Raw genomic sequence first — 16,567 nt, forward strand, 5'->3', positions numbered from 1 at the left:
CTTACCAGTTAAATGATTTCTCCACCTGAGAAACCAGTTTCACTGAGCAAACAGAAGTATTGCCATACCCTAAAACATTCATTCATTCAGAGACGAACGGGCTAGCTTCTGAAGAGAAAGGCGAGCGTGTGCCACAGGAACGTTGTGCCATGCTCTCTGCAACGGCTGCCGAGGAAGGCAGCACTGCAGTTGATTCATTAGGTTAAAATTAGTTCACCATAGGATGGGGGAGACAGGCATTTCATAGATTATTCTTTTGAGATCTGACTGTAATGACAAATGGGACCATTTAAAGACTATCTCAGAATCAGAGCCTAGCAGGACTACTCACAGAAAAGCTCAAGATAATATAAGGACAATCGTATTTTCTGTTGAATTCTACAAGACTTAGCAGAAACACGTCTCCTGTTCCTACCCTTCTTCACCACTGCTGCAATTCATCTGCTTCTTGACTGTATTATGAATTTAAAAAGCAAATTAAAAAGCAAGTAACACCTCACAAACATGGCTGAAAAAACACTACTTTCCTCCCAGGTCTGGAACGTGGGCTTTAATTCAAAAGGTTCCCAACCATTTCTGAACCATTTTTGTTTTCTATGACCATACACTTCGGAAGATACAATGCTGCCTGAGAGATGACCCCAACTGCTCCTTTGAAACAGGCTTGCAAACAATGAAAACAACAAAAGCACATTAACAAGCAGAAGCGCGGTTCATTATTTGCAGGCATGACTCAGTGTCAATAAATGCTGATAAAAAAATGAGTAAATCAGGCAACCAAAGCCCAGTGTATTACTAAGTGACAAAAAAAACCCTTTAAAACCTTAATTTTCAGGCCAAACCCTATTTTTGGGTTGTTGAAAGCAGCCAACCAGCCAGCAGCAAACTAAGATGTGCACGGTGACCAACTGCTACGTTGGTTCGCCAACATCCATCACACAAATTGACTAAATATAGTATGCCTCAGTCATTTAATGTAGAAGAAATAAAGTAATAGAATATAGTTTGCAGGATCAATACTTCCTGCTAAGGAAATAAATGTTTTGACAACACCTTGACATACATTTCTCTCCAGCACCCCATCTGTGTTCTGGTACTTAGGTGGCAGTGGGAAATCATTAACTTTGCTTTTCAGAGACTCCGAAAATCATACAAAACCCAGCTGTGACACCTAAGCCTGTATGAAGCCACACGAATCCTCTTCCCCATTCATGGGGCTCTCGGAGCGAGAAAACACAGCGCTGAAACACCAGGCAGCTACCGATGCAGGATGCTTCCAGCCGGGTCCGCACACCGCAGCCAAGCTCTGCATCAGGATCACCGTGCGGGAGCATGCGCCCACTGCCCTACCTTCTCAGTGCAAAGCATCCGAGGATGCAATCCCTGCCAGCTCCAGGTGAACAGCCATCTCAGCATCTGACTTTTCTCTCTCTAACATTTCATAGCACAGACTCAGCCTGAAGGAAGTGAAAAGAAGGTGGCAATAGCTTTATCTCAGTTTATCCACGGAGCAGCAAAGAGAATAGAGCAATGCAAAGCCCCACAGCAGCGTGGGGATGGGAAGGTAAACGTTTCCTTTTCATGCCATCCTTTTAAAGAGAACCTAGCGGTAAGGAAAAACTATGGTGGATATGGTGCCGCAAATGTAAGTAACATAAAAAAACCCCACAGGCTTATTACAAAAAAAAAAAATTAATCCCTAGTTTTCCTCATATATGTTGTAGCTTTCTAGTCAGGCACTGGAAAATTAGCTTTATGTCCAAAAAAAAAAAAAAAAAGAGAGACATAACTGTGGAGACCAAGCCCCTACATGAAAACTGGAATTTAAGAGCTTATGACTTGCTTGGATACAGCAGAAAAGTGAATGAGTAAAACAGCCCTGTTCTGCTCAGTCATTCTCGCTTGTAATGGCTGTACGCAGCTTGCCAAACAGCTCTTCCTCAGCCTTCGAGAACAGCCCGACAAGCCTGTTCCAAGTGAAGTATAAAAAAGTTTATCACTAGGTAGTTTTACAGTAAGGCAACTTCTGCTCTCTTTTGCTAGTTGGGGGTGGGTGGGTGGGTTGGTTTTTTGGTTTTTTTTTTTTAACAAGTCCAACAAACAGAGACAGTTACAGGGCAGAAAGCTGAACAGAGAGGGATTTTTGTTTTCCCGCAAGGAAATCCCTATTCAAATATATGCTAAAATACAGTGCTCTTAGAAACCCCTGTGTGATTTCCAGCCATTGTCAGTGTTGGTACCACCCACGGATAACAGCGGGAGGAGGGGGGGATGCCTCGAAGGTGATGCTCGGATGCCTCCCCTACACAGGACCTTTCCCGTGCCATTTTCAGGAGCTCTGCCTTTGTTCAGTCTAGTTCAAATGGCTCGAGCGACACGGCTTCCACCCCTTCCCGCCAGGGAATATTCCACAGTCTAACAGATCTTACTAGCTGCAAGTGTTTCTGGCTTTCAGCTGACATTTTCAGCACTGAATTTTATCCCATTACTCCTAGTCAGACTGCCTGGACCACCCAAAACAATTCTTCTCCAAACTCAGGTATTTATACCCCTTGAGTTTTAACATCGCCCCATTCCCTTACCCTCTTTCTCTCCCATTCACAGAAACCACACATATTTAATTCTTAATCTTTCTTCTCTTCTCTAGTCCATTAATCACTTTTGTTGCAGCTGTCTGAATTCCCTGCAATTTGCCAAAGTCCTTCTGGTAATGAAAGACCCACGCACATATGAACTTTGTATCTCCTAAAGCTCGGTCTGATAAAAGACACGGACTAATACACACACACATATACACAGAAACACACCAGACATTTTCCAAATTCATTCTTTTTATAGAAAGAGCTTAGCTTCTTTCAGGCAGGAAGCAAAAGGCATTTCTCTTTTTAAGTCCCCTCACAGAGGTGGAAAAGTAACATACTGTACTCTTTTTCAGATAAGAAACTGCCTGACTCCCAGCTGTTTTCCACGATTGCTCATTCTGCCTTGCAAAAGCAGCATATTTATCGATGCCTTTCTCTTCCAGCTCTTTAAGGAAGCTCACATGATAAACTTCATGTTCTGGTTTTCAGAAATTATTCAACTCACCTTCAGAAATGGTTCACTGAGTGCTTAACAGCATCCTATACCTACCCCTTGCCCTCTCCTTTGCCTCCTTTTTGCTATAAAAACTGGGCAGGGAGACAGGTCGCAGATATCAACAGGGAAATCCAATTGGAAGTTGCCCTTCCTTAGCAGTTTAGAACTTCAGGTTGCTGCTGGATGATCAAAAATTAACACAGGGAAGGGAAAGCCTTCCTTGGACCCCAGGGCAAAACTCCCACCACCCTGATGTGGAAATACATCTTTGCTCCACCAGAGGCTCTGGGCTGATCCTGGGCAAGCGTATCACTGATCTCTGTGCTGCTGCTACCTTCTCCCCAAATGGGCTTTTACATACAATACATGCTTTAACGCATTTAACCCTGAATACTTGAAAGGCTATTCAGTAACTACCAACCATCACAGAAGATTAATTTCCTAGCTACAGTTTGGGGTCAGATATATAGTAAAGACCTTGATTTTGCAGACAGATGAATACATGTGACTTCAAGTTCTACTGAACTGCAGCAAGAATAGGAAAAAAACAGGGGAAGAGAGCACGTACGACATCCAAATGCACTTTAAACTGAACACTCACTCACTTCAAGGCAGGGCAGAGGAAGAAAAGTCCTTGCAGGTTGATGCCACTTACCCATAGGCAAGTTCTGTCCTCTAGTAAGACACCTTTGAGTATCTAGCATTAGAAATCATTCTATTCCTTGCAAATGTCTAGGGCATTTTCATAACAACAGAGAGTTGCAAAAAAAGAAAAAAAAAAGGGCATGCTCAAATAGCCACCGAAAACCTTACCATTTATTTCCCTTCTTTAGTCTATTTGTATGCTTACAATATCCAAGACACATTTTTTTTATTCAGAAGTTGAAGAAGTCACCCAAAACTCTCTTCTTCGCTCGCTCGTTTCGTACCAACAAAACACGTACATGCAAATATCCTGAGCATAAAGAGATACTCTTAAAGTCATTATGACATTATTTGTACCCTGAAGCGAGTCATAATTTGTATGCACGCTGCCATGTACTTTCTGTCAAAGCTAAAGTAATTATTAGGAAGTATGAAAGCAGGTGTCACTTCTGGCAAGTTGTAAGATGGCTTTATATTCTCAGTTGCAATGGGGTAAAAATTATCCCTAAAAAGAGCATAGCGGGCTATTACTTTACATCCAGTATATATGTGAAACGTTAACAGTTGCCGCCTGTACTCCCCAAGACAAAACCTAAAAATATGTGCAAAAATCAATCCCATTTTGCATAATTTCTATTTAGTTTCATAACCAACTGTCAAGCCATCTGACCCTCATTTGCATGTGCTATAAGGCAGGCAGCCGAGCTCGCTTCCACCGCAGTGAGACGCGTACCCTGTCCCCGCTCACTCCCACGTACAAACCTCCGGCTTCTTGGATGAATCTCTGCTACAGCACTTCAGGACAGAGGGGGGACAGCAATCGTTAAGATTACAGGGCCAAAACTCTTCCAACTTGGGTGCCAAAATTCAAACGCCTAACTCCATCTTTAGGCATCTGAATAAGCTGCTAGTGCTTCAAAGGCGCTGGGCACCCAGCGTCTCCTACTTGTTTCTGTCAAACTTGCCAAAAAGAACATCTGCTTTTAATTAATTTACCGAGAGCTGCAGGTACACAGGACCTTTGAAAGCCATCCCACTTACTTCAGTCCCTAAATATAAATCCAGGTGCCTACCTCAAGGCAGTCAACTTTTAAAATGCTGAAAAAGAAAAAAGTAGCGTTATTAAATAAATAAATCTATATTAAAAAAACATATGCAGATATATACAAGGCTTTTGGATTCGTGTTCCATACTTGACATATGACGTGATGTAAAAGAAAGCAGATCTGATTTTGTCGGAAAGTAGCACTTCATGCTCTAACTAGAGTAGGTACATTGCTAATAATTAACATAATTATAATAAGGAACAGCATTCAGGGAAACTATCTTCAAAAGTTGCTCCTATTCCTTGGATAAGCAAGCAAGCAAACCAACCCCCAAAAGTGGCTTGTATTTATGCCAAGAGTTTAGGCAAATTGCAAATTTACTAGTGTATTTATTATGCAAGTTTATTTTATTTTTCTTTCATTCAGCCAGACACCCACATTCTTGACAGCGTAGAACTTGAAAAGATTTTTTTTTTTTATTTAAAAACTGCAAACGGAAGAAAAATACAGGCTACCACCTGCCTCTGCAAAGCTTTTGCATGTGCATTTGTGCTTCTGAGCACAAGGCAACTGACTACCCCCTAAAGAATAATATTCAAACACAGCAGCAATATTCTACCCTACCACAGGGCACAGACTGAAAAGGCAATATGACAACACAGGTCTGCATGTACATAAAATGCTGTCCTGCATTGGGGACCAGGGATGCCATGCTGTTAAGACCAAGAGATGCTCTCCCCAGCACTGACCAGAGAAGCCCGTGGCTCTGGAAAGGAACACTGCCCACCAGAGTCAATGGAGAGACTCACTGGTCTGGGGCTGCCCAACTTCTAACTGGGACCTGCCAGGTAAGTGCACACTTTGGATTAAAAAAAAATGGCCTACAGTACACACACACGACACAATTAGTTTGTACCTGTGCAGGGAAAAGGCTGGTATTGCCACACCTAAATACACACAGTTTCAGACACTGTACAATAGTTCCAGCTGAGCAACCAGAGGCACTAAAACCCCAAAACAAAGGGGGATAAAATTATTATTATTGTTATTATTTTCTTTTCTAAAAAAAAAAAAAAAAGCCTCAGACTCCAAGCAGGCCAAATCTCTATGCAAGAAAAGAAAAAAAAAATGCCTGGGGAAAATCCAGAAATGCATTTATAGCAGTTCTACATAAGGCTCATTTAACAACAAGGGACAGGACAGTCTTCTACAAAGATCTGGTTTCTGCCAGAACCAGGACCAGGACCAAGACCAGAACCAGGACCAGGACCCAGGACCCAGGACGTCTCCTGTGCCTGGCCCTGCCCTGCCTGCAGCATCCCAAAGAAACTGCAGCTTGTTTCATCGAGCGAGCTGTTACCCTTGCTGTCACTTCAAAACTTTCACCCACCGCAAGCCCTGCTGGCACAGTGACCACACGGGCCACCACTTCCCCACTGTGCCACGTCCCCAGAATCGGTGCTGCCCCAGACTTCGGCGTGCAAGCTCTCTCCAGCCGGGGCAACACCAGAGTCTCATCCTGCCGCTCTTCAGCGTGCAAACGCCGCGTTGTGACTCTCACGCACACCCACTCACAGGCTCGCAGGGAACCACCACCACCTCCCCGCTGACAGAAGCCCCAGCCGGCTGCAACCGAGCCCCCTTCGCAGCCATGCTGGCCGTAGGCTAATCCCCCCACCTGCTCCAGGGGCATGTTGAAGACAGGTTTTTAATCTTTGCCGATAGGCAGTTGTTCTCCCCACCCATCAGCAGCAGCCATGTCTTGCTGCTGCTCGTGTCAATGCAGGGAAGGAGAGCCGGAGCTGCTGCCCTGCCGGAGGGAAACCTGACCTGGCAAAGCAGCCAAAGCCGCCGCGCTCCAGCAGCATACCAAGCAGACTCTCCTTCCGCTCCTCCTCATGCCACTTCTCAGTGCCCCTCTTGGTGCACGTGGGAATGGGAGCCGTGTACAAAGCGTATCTACCATGCTCCCTCTGCACGCTGCAACAGGATCTGTCTCGTGCACCCACCCTGCCCTTCCCACGGCGCGAGCAACCTGCTGGAAGCATGACAGGGCTATAGGGATGGTTCAGGGGAAGAGAGGCTGGTCTTTCCTTGATACACCAAGCAACTGCTTGACATGGTACACGTGCGAGGGTTGCGCATGGGAGGATGTCTGCCCAAGTGCGGAGGGGGGATCCATCTCACCGCCAGGGATGCTTCCTTCCCTTACTTCAGTTTGGACCTACAGCTACAGCTTTTACGCTTCGTGGGGACTGCGGTACGGCACAATCAGATACAGCCTTATCAAATAACCATTTTATGGGCATGTGCACACACCGGGCAAAGCAACGAGTGCTGCAGACTGACTGCCCACCTCGCTTAGGAGGGGGTGGCTGAGATGCCGGCCAGCTGCTTTGCCCTGGCTCATCTCTGCCATTGAGAGCCAGCTCGCTCCTCCTTAGGCACAGCTCTGGAGCCTCCAGCACAGCTCTGTCCGGGGAGACCAGCTGAGGGGCCAGCAGTCCCCACTCGGGTGACTTTTGGGGAAAACAGCTGCGCTCTGGATTCATGTAGGAAGGATTCATGCACCCTGCTCCCACCATGGCTCCCGTGGGCTCTGGGAGCTGCACAGAAACACCACCACTTCGTTTGTCTTATACATTCCCAAACCGAGCAAAAAAAAACCCCAACAGCAGAGTAGTAGGAATACACAGGGAAGGACGTTGCATATTTATTTGTCATAAATTATGCTCGGGAGAGCATTAGGCACTACAAGCCATCATTCATTGGAGCAGGTTTCTGCTGCGTGTCAGAGAGCTGCACTACACTTCATTTGGAGCATTAACTGGACACCGGCAGGAGACGGGTCTCTGCTGCTCCTCCTCTCCACCCCTGCTCCAATTTCATCAAAACATTCTCCTTGCATTGCTTCGGTTATCTCTTGGAAGGGGAAGTATTTTTTTTAGCGCACAGGACAGTATGATACTTTAGGACCTAACAGGAAAGCCTCTACGCAAAACAAACGTGCTTTTGGTGAGAAAGTGCTGCTGAATGCTTGGATGAAGCACCAAATGCACACATACCTCCTCAGCCCCACATCAGACAGAAAACACGTTGGCAGTGGGATGTGCTAATGCAAACTCACATGCTCTGGGTCCCAGCAGTGCACCAGGGAGCAGGGGACTGCAGGCTCAGAGAGGTAGCTCCTGGCCTCCCAAGACTGGTAATTTTGTCTGGGAGGCAGTAGGACTCTGAAAAAGTCTGGCACATTATTCCCAAATGGTTTCCTCGATGAAAAGTCTGCACACCATGGGAATGAAACCAGTAAACGTTTCTACAAGTGTCCCACTAACGGGCTGTTACCAGAAGGATGTGTTGCTCCCACAAGACCAGGCTGATGCTTAGAGCCCGAATACGCGGGGCTGGGCTGTGCCATTAAAAGAGAGGAGACAGCACTTGGGTTTGATTTACTTCAGTGAAAAAAGTGCTCTCTCCAACGAGGTCTGGGATGGAAACTGGGCTGCGATTCATAGGGGGAGAGGCAGCAACCCTTGAGGAAGAAGAGTTGATACCTGCAAGTGAACTAAACCCAGCTTACAAGCTGACGAGGCTGATTTGAAAGCCGTGACGCCTAAAGCACAGACACCTAAGCGTGCTCTTCTGGGCGCTTCTGCAAGTGCTGCTGCCCCAGCTTCTCATGCCACAGGCTTCTGTCGCACGGCCCCGCAACCGAAACGCGTGTGTTCTGTGCTACAGTATCCTGTCACGCAGGGACAGCAGCGAGAAACATGCTGTTTGCAGAGAGCGAGGAGCATCGCTCCTCTTCCCACTGGTGCCAACAGGAAACGGCAGGGAGCTGCTGACAGAACAAGGCCATCGCCCTCGCCGAGGGTACTCCCAAGGGGGCATGTGAAAAATGGCAGGCGCGACCCTATTTTCCCTGCACCTTACTACCCCGAAAACACGCAGAGCAGCCTCTTTGAAGGGGCTAATCCACCCACTGCAGTATTTCTGGTAATGACTCACAAAATCCCACACGATTCTGATACCATTTTCTTGATAAAACCAGCTGCCAAAATGAAACTATACATTTGGTGCTTGAAAAAAGAAAGGAGGGAAAAAAAGACAAACCCCTACTAGCTGTTATTTAGTAGTGAAGCAGTGGAAGATGAAACCGGCAGTCAGCACGCAGTGCGAGAGCAAAGCTGGTGGCTGCGCACAGACCCTCTGCAGACAGGGGTTTGAAAGACGGGCTCTGCAGCCTGCCACCAAGAATTTGCCTTCTTGTATGTTGCGACTTACACAGATGTTCGCATAATTTCTTGCATATGGACAGCAAAAGGAGCATTCATTTCGAGAATGACGTGATTGTCTGTGTGGTAAGGAGAAGAAGGGAAAACTTTCAACATGTATCCAGTGATACAGCTAAATGAGAAGCCAAACTGTTCCCAAATGCACTCAAAGGACTTCTCATGAAGTCGGTGACAAAATTCAGATGAGACTTCAGAGCACTCTTTCTTTCTCTCATTTAAAAACACGAATTAAATTACACTCAAGCATCTTACGAGATTCAGGAGCACAAAACATATCAGAGCATCAGCATGTTCGCTCACCACCATGAAACATTAACTAAACTTGCTCTGAAAAATGTTTTGACTATTTATAGAGAAGCCAAGGGAAAAAAAAAAAAAGGAAGATTCTTGCTGGGCTGTTGGGGGTTTTTTTTTTTTTTTTTTTTGGCAGACTTCATTTGAAAGCAGCCAAACTCCCTTCTGCTTCTGTAAGGCAAACTAACAGAGCCCTGGGTGTGCTGAGGTCACAGGAAGAGAGCGCTTAAGCTTGTTCTTAAATTCAAATTTGGGACAGCCTTGTACCGGGTCCTTTGTCCAAACCTACTGAACTCCTGCCTGAAGGAGAGATGCTGCTTACCTACCGCCTTAAGGAGAGCTTCATCCCTCAGGCTGTTCTTGAGCAGCCCTTGCAGGACTCGAGCCCAAAGCTGACTGCCGGTTAGCGGCTGACGTTTTGGTCACTTCTAGGGATGCAGGATCATGGTATGGGAAACGAAGACACCCAGTGCTCCTCTCGGGTGCCCAGTGTCCCAGAGCATGGAGCTGTCACACAGCACCGATGAACTGGGAAGGGATGCTGGAGCAAATTCACCCTTGTGACAAGCAAAGCACATACAGGAATTTTTATCTGGTCCACTTTAACAGCAGAAAAGATAACAAACGTGTTCAAACAGCTGGCTGGAGACAACATGCAGCATGTGAAGGCCAATGCCAAAAAAATCCAATTAATTTGATTTATTTTTATTTGATTTTTTTTTTTTTTTCAATTTAACATACTGAGTGAATTCCTGAAATGAAACAAAACTTGTATGAGGGAAAAAGCAGGTAAGGTAATTTCAGAAGTACTTTCCAGCAACACTTACAAAGCACACGTCCCTCCAATATAAAACAGACTGCAAAGGGCTCCGAGAGTCCGTTTGCATGTTGTCCTCCCTAGAATAGCATTATTATCACCAGAAACCTCAAGTATGCTCCCACCTTCCTTCTCAGCTGGGCAAAACAACAGGTCTTAAGAGCTGCCATTGGTTCAATGAACTCAAAAGGCCGTGGAACTGCACAGTCAGCTGCTTGTAACCTTTTGCCCTCCCCTGTACATTGCTCTAATGATCTGAGCACCCTGCACGCAAGAAGTCTGCATCACCTCCTCGTCCTGATGTTTTCTAAATCAGAGTAACCAAAGAGTAAGAAAAAAGGAAGACAGCAGAAGGGAGTCACTTTGGGAAGTTGAGCAGCACCAAACAAAACTGCTAACCTTCTTTTGGCAAGGCAAAAGATTTGTATAACACTTTTTCCTCCTACTAAATGTATTTACTCTTAAAAATCGATTTCCTCTGTCACTATGTATTGCTGCACGTTGCTCAGTGGTTCTGAGAAACTGCATGGAAAATCATGTTACACTTGTTAAATTGACCCTACAGGGCCATACCACCAGTGCATGCATCATCCCACGAGGCAAGCCTGCCAAAGTCACGCTGTGCATATCATCACTAAACCCAAGACAAAATGCAAATTTGGCTGTATCATAGCTGATTTGCATAGCTTTCCATTGGTTTTGTACAACCTTTTTACAAAATGCCAATTTACTTCACTTTCCTACAGCTTATTAGCAGTGCAAGGTACTTAAAGCTTTTACGCAGGGCAGATTTAGTAGTTAAAACATTAAAAGACATAATTAAATGCCTTTTGGAAATAGAACACAGCCTTCAACATGACAACATAAGGCACAGGACTTTGACTGGGACACAGAAATGCTAATGCCCCTTTGCAAAGGTGCAGACCTCTCTCTCTCACATGCTTGAGAGCTGCACAGCTTAGTCTGGTTTTTATCTGATCTGCAAAAGCAGAAATATTTGCTTGCAAACTATGAAGGGCCTGAATCCAGTTACTGAGTACACATTTCACTCACATTGATATCAGAATGGACGGCTGCCAGTTTAGTGTCTTGGCTGGCGTTCAAACACACTGATTGCTGAGCCTCCTTGAATTCGGAGTTCATGGTTTGTAAAAAGAAGGAGAAAAAAAAAATCCCCAAACACGAAACAAAAAACCCTCCACAAGCATTTCTGCGATGCTACTGGGCCAAGTTTCCCCCTCTTCTCTTTTGTAAGCTCAGTCTCTGGAAGCGAATACGTATAAGTAGGACGCTCTGTCAAGACAACCAGCTAGGGAGTTTGGACTTTTATCTCCAAAGCTACGATACAACGAACATTAGAACTTTCCTAGCCAAGCGATTTTCACACGTGTACCGGGGGCCAGCCCTCATTCAAGTCAGCAACAGAGGAAAAGATCTATTTACACTTCCATATCTTAACTTGGAAAAAAAAAAAAAGAGAAAAAAAAAAAAAAAGAGATAAAACCTTAAATGTTCTGAGACATGTCACAGCTGGGTAACAGGGAACGTAAAGGCTGCTTGCCTTACACAAACTTATTTTTCCCTTCTTTTTCCCTCACTCCTTCCTACCAAAATCCAGCAGGTTGAAAGGCAAGCCAAGAGCTCCTTGAAGCCCCCCTGCTCCCAGCTACCTCATCTCTGAGCGTGTTACCTGACGCGGCTGGGGCACGGCGCGAGCCCTGCCCACTCTGGCATGGCGGTAGACGCTGTAGATCAGGCCACTTAGCCATTTCAATTGAACTTGACAGGTGTTTGTTAATAGGCTCTACGACACGTTTGGGAAGGGCCACCTGGAATCGTAAAATGGTTTATTACGACAGTTTAATAAGCCTGGCGCAGACAGTTTCAGCGTATTTTCTAAGGCTGTATATGTAAGTGACCAAAATCTGAACTGTATGGCAAGACGCATATAACCTGTAACTAACCCCAATTAATGGCAAATAAGCATTCATATGGTGTCTGTACAACTGGACCTGATGCTGCCGGGTCAGCCTGGGAACCTCTCTGCTCTCTTGCAGGGTCAGTCCTCCACGCATTACCACAATTCACATAAAGCAGGTGTATCTATTCAGTGACAACTGCTTGGGCTAATTATTAGAAAATTCAATTTATGCTAATTTGCCTGAGGGGAGGGGAGCATCAAATTAACTTGACACATTTATTTAACTTTTTACAGTATTATTATTATTTAAAATTTATGACAGCATTGTGCCCAGAGGCCCCGATCAGGATCCCACTGTGCTCGGCATCCCATCGTGTGTGCGTGAATGTTCTCCCAGCATAATTTTGAGGCAAAGGCCCCATCCCTGCCAACTGTTATGCAAGTGCTTGCCCCAAAGACCGGGAGCGAGGCCGTGGAAATCAGAAGTGCACTAGTCTTGCTGAAATAAAGCAAGTACATTAAGCCACCACATCCTACCATGCCCTGGCAGCCCACACCAAAAAGGCTCCTATTTTGGAAGAAAGTGACAGTGAGTCACTTTTGTTTTTACCATTAAACATGTAGACACAAACATGCATCCCTTCCTATCTATCACTGCCATTTCTTGCTTCTGTCTTATAAATGGGACCATCATCCAGTAAATGAAAAAAATCACACGTGAAAGGCCCCAGAAAAGAGAGAGTCTAGGTATCAATAACTGATTGGGGGAATTGTCAAAACCTCACCTTTTATTTTAGATGCACAATGTGTAACAACACAGTTTTTCCTTGCAGTGAACTTTGAAGGACCTCTGCTTGAGAAAAGTAGCTAGCTGTTCCACCTGCCTTCATTTCTGGACATACAAACGCCAACCCTGAAAGGTCACCATTTGGACGATCATAACCACTTGTAGTCCTTGAATAAGTTAGCCCTTTTATTTATATCCAAGTATGCTTAACCTCATTGAACAACTGTACTGATCAGACAATATTATAAATATTATCATATGAATAAATATGTTATCATTATTTTAACTGAAACAGATTCAAATACTTTACAATATTTAATCAGAAGTAGGGAAAATGGGAGACTTTCTGACTTAGGGCCTTAAACTCTTCGGAGTACTGGCACGAGATATGCAAAAGAGTGAAGAAGGAATTGCTGAGAAAGGGAACGGTGCCTCCAGGAGTAATTAGAAGACCATCAGAATTAGGAGACTATTAGGATTAGAAGACCATCTCTTCTTCCTCTGGCTCTCTGATGGTGTTTCAGAAACAAGCCATCCATACAGTATGCTCTCTGTATTTGCTGGGGCTAAAGGGCACCACACAAAAGTCAGTGTGGTCTAACTTTCAAGCAGCTTCAGAGGCTCCTCAGGTCAGGGGCAGGGGAGATGTTAGCAACATGCTCCACTCCCTGATCTTCCCTGCACCCCAAAAAGAGGCGAGATTAGCCCATACAAGCAGAGAAAAAATGGAAACATCGGAAAAATATTCACTTGAGTAGGCTGTCCTAACCGTCTCATTTCAGCACAGTGTTTCAGGAGGGGTGAAGGCTGGCAAACTCACCTTTAGGGCTGCTCCTCCACAGCTAACTTGCCTCCCTGTGTCCAAACCACAAAGATCTTGGAGCAGATTTAAACCCCAAACTCACACACTGGTGTAGAAGGTGGAGTAAGGACTTTTCCAGAACTGCAGGGTTTTATTTTAAAATGTAATTTTGGTGAATGTGTCTTCTGCTAGCCTTCTACTTTCCTCTGCTTCTTTCTGCTGCAGTTTGCCGGAGCTGTTTCAAGGTCCCATTAAATATGTCAAGCCTTCTACAGGCAACTGCAACCTTGCAGCACAAAGTGAAACGGAGGCAGATGAAAGAAAAAGAAACCATCATTTAGCCACACACAAATTCTGTGTATTTTGCATATCACTCCTAACACGGACTGGCAGCCCACACCAAAAAAGACTTCTGTTTGGGAAGAAAGTGACATTTGAGTCACTTTTGTTTTTATCATTAGATACCAAGACATCAAACATCACCTCCCGCCTAATGCCTCCTTTTCTCGCTTCTGTCTTATGAACAGGGCACACGTTTCTGTGGTCCTTTAGAGCACTGCTTGCTTGACTCAGCACCGTGACATCTTGTGGTGTGGGCAGACCATCCCATGGCTCTGCTGAGCTGCCATCCTAGCAGGACACGGTACCACTCCGGTCCTGGATACTGGAAAGGTACACAAGGAGCAGGCCTACAAAATGCTGTTTCTGCTGCCAGCAGAAAGCACCGGCTTCGCTTGCTGCTACCCATCCCCCTTTCATGCTACCATTTTCTGCCGAAGAAGAGGCACCGGAACTCTGCCGGCTTTTGCGGGCCATGCTTTGCCCATGCCAGTCCCGTGAGTGAGACACCTTTGGTTAGGTTATGCAGCAAGATGAACTTCTTGGAAAAGGGAATTTAGTCCTTTTAACCTTTTACTCCTCCTGATGGTTGGTTCCATTCCTTTTTAAATCCCAAAATAACAACAACACCCATTCCCTGACACAAGGCCTTTATCAGGTTTAAAAAAAAAAAAAAAAAAAATCAAACTAACCTGCTTACTTCAAAGTCACGCTCTCATAATTTTAGCTGGCACATCATGAACAAAATGGTCTAGAACTAACCTCAAACAGTCATCTGGAGAAAAGCAACATATTTTCCCATGTCATCACCACTATAGCACATACTAACCACAACTATTCAGCCTGTCAATTTTCAGTTTATATTATGATAACTTTACCTAAAAGCATTTCGTGGTTCAAAAACAGCAAGTGCAATGCCAAGGAAACATTTGCTGAACTGACAAGCATGGCAGCATTGGTGTGAGGAATATGCTTTCTACAGAACGGGAAGCAGCGTAAAAAGACATTTCACCAGGGACAACGGACTTCTCAGAAATTCCCCAAAACACGGCTTCAGGGTGGCTTAATCCCACAGCCTAAGCACAGTAGGTTGTGAAGAAGGAGGCTTAGTTTGGTGCTTGGGTGGTGAAATTTTCCACAGAAGTCTCCAAGAACTGTGATGAATGGGAAAAAGAACACATGAATCTTTTTTACTTGCATTAGCATTTCCACTTCCACACATAGGAAGGGTTTTCACGTCCACTGAGCATTTAAGAGAGGTAAAAAAGTAGAGATTCATGGGAAGTCTGGGCAGGGAACTAGGTGAGAGGCACAAAAGCAATGCATTTTAGAAGGCCTTTAGGAAAGACACTTTTAGCTGTGCAATCCCCGTGATTCACAAGGCACCAAGCATTAGAGAGTCTTCAGTTCCTTTCCTGATTTTAAGGAGGACAAAGGCAAACCCCTCATTAATGAAGCACTGTGGTTCAAATTCTATACTAAGAACCCCTCAGCTTTGACAATCATATGCCCAACATTCCGGCTTCAAAAATATTCTCATGCTACGACACTGCCTGTGTCATCACTCCAGAAGCAAACGAGAAGTCACTGCATCACTCCCCAGTGATCTAGGGCAAAGATGGGATGGTCGTGACTGCAAGAACTTTAGCTGGATGCTGAGGTAGAGACTGCAAACCAAGCAAAAAAACCTAAACCAAATGAAAAAAAACAAAAAAACTCCTTGAGAAACCTATGAAAACACTCTGCAACCTTTGGTATGACTCTCTTCTTCGTACTGATTTGCCCAAAGTTGGCCCACGGCAGCACCATGCAGGTTTCCATAATTAATTGGGAGCTTTGCTTTTATGGGCTGCAAGAGCAGCCTGGGCCACTTTGCTTTGACTGCCCCTTCTCCTCAGCAGCTCTCTTACTTCCTAAGGTGCAGGTTAGACACACCAGGGCAGCTTTACTCCTGGGGACAAATGGGAAGGCATTTCCCCTCCTTGGTTTTGGTGGGAGATTACAGTGAAAGTGATACACTCTCCCCAAGGACAGCCAATTTCACTACTGACTGGACAATAAATGAGCCTCCTTTAAAGGGCTGCTCTGCAGCCAGGCATTGTTCCCCACTCCTCACTTTTTATGAATTAGAAGGATGTGTGTTCTTATGTGCCCTCTCTGGGCAGATCTTCTGCCTGGAAGGAAGAAGGAAACGGTAAGAAAGGGGCAAGGATGGGCAAAAATGGGTAGTAGCCCCGCAACTGAGCTTGCATTTATTTCAAAAGTGAGTGAGTGGTTATCCGACTGCCGTGCCCCATACCCAGGACTTAAGTCTGAGACACAAGTTTGAGCAGATCTTCCATGATCTCACGGTGAGTCTGAGATAGACCACATCCAGAGCTCACAAAATACACAGCTGCATTCCTCCATCGCTCTGACAGCGATTTATGTCAATGAATGTACTGCTGCTAATAGGCACTGAGCTCCCACTCCAGATGCCAAAGCTGTGCTCTGCACAAAGCCGGGACTGTGTGGGTGCCCAGGCACAGCTTGCTTTTAGCTGT

General features: G+C 45.2%; 1 protein-coding gene across 7 annotated transcripts in view; it reads right to left on the minus strand.

Annotated features, from left to right (window-relative positions):
- Positions 1-16,567, minus strand: part of ATXN1 (ataxin 1) — a 228,012-nt gene that overhangs the window by 57,982 nt on the left and 153,463 nt on the right. Inside the window, exon 1 of one of the 7 annotated variants that reach the window (XM_035893515.1) lies at positions 11,866-11,940. The exons of the other annotated variants lie outside the window; for them this stretch is intronic. The gene's annotated coding sequence lies outside the window, so the exon portion shown is untranslated. Of the gene's footprint in view, positions 1-11,865; positions 11,941-16,567 lie in introns of those variants that run through there. 7 annotated transcript variants of the gene reach the window in all.

Source organism: Egretta garzetta, unplaced genomic scaffold, assembly GCF_000687185.1.
Source record: "Egretta garzetta isolate BGI_Z169 unplaced genomic scaffold, ASM68718v1 scaffold14, whole genome shotgun sequence".
In the NCBI taxonomy this organism is placed as follows: Eukaryota; Metazoa; Chordata; class Aves; order Pelecaniformes; family Ardeidae; genus Egretta; species Egretta garzetta.